General features: G+C 35.9%; 1 long non-coding RNA gene across 1 annotated transcript; it reads left to right on the forward strand.

Annotated features, from left to right (window-relative positions):
* The first annotated feature begins 1,729 nt into the window (after positions 1-1,729).
* Positions 1,730-3,438, forward strand: LOC149197566 (uncharacterized). The gene is made up of 4 exons (XR_016254218.1): positions 1,730-1,911; positions 1,989-2,086; positions 2,174-2,849; positions 2,938-3,438. It is a non-coding gene; the product is annotated as an uncharacterized LOC149197566 (long non-coding RNA).
* Positions 3,439-4,681: the final 1,243 nt, after the last annotated feature.

A 4,681-nucleotide genomic window follows, 5' to 3' on the forward strand; every position in this document is an offset into this window, starting at 1 on the left:
AAGGCCTCTCTAAATTTACGATAATGAAAATGGTCAATCCTCGCAATGACTTTAGCCTCTTCAATGGAGATGTGATGATTGGTTTTTTCTGCATGCTCTACCAAAGCGGAGGAGCGAGACCTTCCATGCCTGATGTCGGCAGCATGTTCACAAATCCTTTAGTTAATGGATTGACCGGTCTCACCAATATAAGGAGCTCGACAAGAACAGGGAATGATATAAACACCCTTCTAATCCTTGGGGTTAATTGGGTCCTTAACAAAATGAAGAGAACTTCATATAGTGTTAAGAGGTCTAAAAGAAGAATGAATCTCATGCTTCCTCAAGATCCTAGCAATTGTATCCGTGGTCCCTTGAATAAAGGGAAGATGAACACCGGAAGACCAATCCTTGGGGTCAATCTTACTCTTAGGACCCTTTTCAGCATTTTGAAAAGCCTTAAGACCTTGAGACCTACTATAACCATTCTTATTAAAAACTTCCAGGAGGTAAGTTTTCTCATCTTCAAGGTGATTTTCGTCATAAACTTGCAACGCCCGCCGAAGTAGCTAAGGTGTTGAGAACGCCTATCTTTTGAGCAGGAAAATGATGGGAGCTAGCATGGAATTAAATTGAATTTAATTATTTTAGAGAGATGTTACAATGTTTAACATTTTGACTTAGTCAAATTAAAATTAAAATATAAAATATAAAATTTTCCAACCCATGGTTTTTCCTTATCATATTTTTAATCTATGGTTTTTTCCCATGGTATTTTTCTCTAATGTGAGTTATTTAAAGGTTAATATTTAAACTAATCTAAATTCATTTTAACTCTACATCTACCAAATGCCCAAAAAATCAAATCTCTTTTCACTCTTAAAAAATCAAAGTGTTAAAAAAAATCCCTCTTAACACATAATAAACTTACAACTAAAAATAAATCTAAACTAATTTTTAAATTTAAAATTTAAAATTTATATTTCAATTAAATTATAAAAATAAATTAATAATACATTGCATTTAAAAATTAAAAATCCTCAAAAATCTTTGCTTTTCTGAGCTTTTTTCTTTCGATCTTTGATTTTTATGATCTTTTTCGTGCTTTCTTGATTTTTTTTGCATAGAATCTTTTTTGAGCTTTTGTGCTTTCTTGACTTTCCGTGCTTTCTTGATTTTCCATTGTTTTGTTTTCTGGTTCAGATCAACGGTTGAAAGTGTTTCATCTGATCTAACGGATCAAAGTAAAAGTGTTGACGAAAAGTTGATGCATAGGAAAGGCCTATCGACCTAAATATATTTACGTTATAAAAAGAATTAGAGGATTTAAACATTCATGAAATATGGTTTGTGCTTTTTTTCTTACTTTTTTTTTATCACCAGTGGGACACATTAACTATGTCACATATTATTCGAGAAATTTTTATTCATTGTCAGGTATATTTATCCATACATATTTTTAACATATACTATAACTTTATATTATAATAATTTTGTATAACATTGGATGTGTCCCAAGGACATTGCCAACACATATACAAGTACTATTTTAAATGTTAATTAATTGTTATCGCATTTCGAGGCAGGGTTGGAGTGGGTCCCAAGCTAGCTAGCCCAAGCGGATTTGTCTCAGATCCCAAGCCAGGACACTTGTAAACATCTCCATTGTTGATTTAATTTAGGGTTGGATTCGACGGTCTTTGCTCGTCTCAAACGATTTAGGTAACCACCCACCAGTTTGCCCGGAAAATCCGTCATTTGCGCTCCTCCCCGCCGGTGAGATGACTCTGCAACCCACGACGTCTTTCGACCAGGCATACCAAGTAACTCTTGATTTTTCACTGGTAGTGTTACTGCTCTCTGTTGTAAAAGGGTTCGAAGTGCTTAAAGTATTTTTCGAAGATGGTTGAGGCTAACCTCTCGGCTTCGCAGGTAATCTAAATCTGGAAGCGTTCTTGGAGAATCTAGTTCTAGAATTCAGTTATGCACTGACACAATGCCTGGAACAGGTTAACCCAGCTTCTTCGCAAGTAATCTAAATCTGGAAGCTTTCATGGAGAACCTCGTTCTAGAATTCAATTCTACACCGACACAACGCTTGGAACAGGTTAACCCACTTCCAGGTTGCTTTGTTGTCGTCGATTTCATGGGTTTCGGGTCAACTGTTCTAAGCCTTTCTCGGTTTTATTGGCAGGTCTCCAATTTCAACCTTCAGCATGAACAGGTAACCCCCGGTCTTTATATTTCTCTAATTTCGATACTTATTGGAAACTGATTTTCCTCGATCTAATCCTGCTTGGCTTCTAGTGTAGGTTAAGTTACCTAACGACCTCATCATTCTATTTTGGTTGCATTCGTGGCTAATATGGAGGGTTAACAGAACTAAATGGATGACCCCAAGCTCCTCTTTGCTTCCAAATTTCTCCTATTCGTTGCGTTTCTGGGTTTTACTTATTCGTCCTCAAAGTTTTTGTAGATAGTCAAGGAACAATTGAGAGTTGTAGATTTATCTAGTCATATATAGATTTACGCATACAAGGCCTGTCAGTAGGAATTAGACAATCTGAACCATGACCTGTATTTTAATCCTATTACTGCTCTCTACTATAAGAGGGTTAAAAGTGCTTAAGGCATTTTTCGAAGATGGTTGAGGCTAACCTCTCGGCTTCTTCGCAAGTAATTTAAATCTGGAAGCGTTCATGGAGAATCCCATTCTAGAATTCAGTTCTGCACCAACACAACGCCTAGAACAGGTTAACCCATTTCCAGGTTGCTTTGCTACTGTCGATTTCATGGGTTCTGGGTCAATTGTTCTGAGCCTTTCTCGGTTTTGTTGGAATATCTCTAATTGAAACCTTCAACATGAATAGGTAACCTCGAGTCTCTATATTTCTCTAATTTCGATACTTATTTGAAACTAATTGTCCTCAGTCTAATCCTGCTTAGTTTCTGGTGCAGGTTAAGTTACCCAGCTTCCTCGTCATTCTATTTTGGTTGCAGTGGTGGCTAATGTTAAGGGTTAATAAAGCTAAATGATTGACCCCAAGCTCCTCTTTGCTTCCAGGTTTCTCCTATTAGCTGTGTTTTTGGGTTCTACTTATTTGCCCTCAGAGTTTTTGTAGATAGTTAAGGAACAGCTGAGAGCTATCGATTTGTCTGGACATATAAAGATTTACACCTACAAAGCATATCTATAGGAAGTAGATAATTTAAACCATGACCTATATTTTAATCCTAATTCGGAATCGTCGATTGAGGGGATTTCCCGATGTATTTTGCATATCCTCCATTGTTTTAAGGATCCTTGCATACTGAGAAGGCCTCTGGACAATTTTACATACTTGGTTTAATAACTCTGCAGTTCTAATTTATATTTGCATTCAATTTTTTCGTTCACTGTTCAATTAGAGAAGATATTACTTCTCAAGTTGATTACCAGATAGTCTATAAATTTATTTCTGTTTTCAATTTATTTATGTTTTTAATGGGATTTAATGAATTTGAAACATGAGCTTTACTCTTTCGGTAATGCGAGATATGATAGTCATGACATTTTTTCAATTTATTGCCTGCTCTACACAATTTGTTTATTCTCTGAAATATTACAAATTTATTTATAATTTAATGGATTTCTGTCTTTGTTTTACGTTAATATCAATGGAAGGACTATACCTTAATTAACGATGTATAATGAATCCTTCAAGTTTACAATTTTTACAATTAATTTAATTCTGAGCAATAAAACCTTGAACTTTCTTAGTTTTACTTCTCCCTTCCTCTACCAATTTAGTTTAAACATTTTCTCCTCAAGTTGAAGGTCGGGTTCCCCTCAGGAACTTCTTCTTAACCCACGAGGAATATCCACATAGTGGGTACTAGACTGTCCAATTTTGGGTTCTTACCTGGAAAGGACTAACCTTGACCCCTGTTAACTAATTAATGTCTTCCAATCAAAAACTTAATTTTCCAGCAGTAATCCTACTTTATCTTAACTAACAGTGAAAGAAGTTATACAGAGAACCATAACTTTTTATGCAAGAGTATATTAAACAAAATTTGTATAAATCACAATTATTTTAAGAAAGACAATGGCATTATTAGTTACGTATATGTTTCTAATATTTTAATAGTTAGGACTGCTCTATCTGGGCATGCTCTCCTCCCAACCTACAAGACCGACAATTACATCTAACTCTCCCCTAAGCCCTCAGACTTCCACAATTAATGTCTAACTCTCCCCTAAGCCCTCAGACTTCCACAATTATTTCTAGTCTTTCTGAGTCAAGTATTCAGATATTAAAACCACCCAGGTCCAATCTAAATACCTAGACCTTGTTTGTCAATGGAGTAACTCCACTGGCTCCAACTAGTTTAAGAGTTATCCAACTCAGGTAGCTTCCTTGATAACATGTTTTCTAAGGTACAAACCTATCATCTTTTCCTATTAACATGCACAATAGGCACACTAAATAGGCACACTAGTTGTTTTCGGATTAACAACTCCTGCGCTAAACAACTATATTAACATGTCAATTCATACTTTGAATAGAAAATGTCGTTCAGTCTTCTTAATCGTTTGAAGGTAGAGGACAGACAACCACTGTACTATTCCTTTGCAAATGCAGTATTCGTCTCTAATTCCAAGGTTAGGAAGCACACCCCACCCTCCCCCTTGCCCTTCGCGGTTCGTCCCAGCCCGATG

This window comes from Pinus tabuliformis, chromosome 2_2 (genome assembly GCF_031772625.1).
Source record: "Pinus tabuliformis cultivar Carrire ecotype Pingquan chromosome 2_2, CPIR1, whole genome shotgun sequence".
Classification (NCBI taxonomy): domain Eukaryota; kingdom Viridiplantae; phylum Streptophyta; class Pinopsida; order Pinales; family Pinaceae; genus Pinus; species Pinus tabuliformis.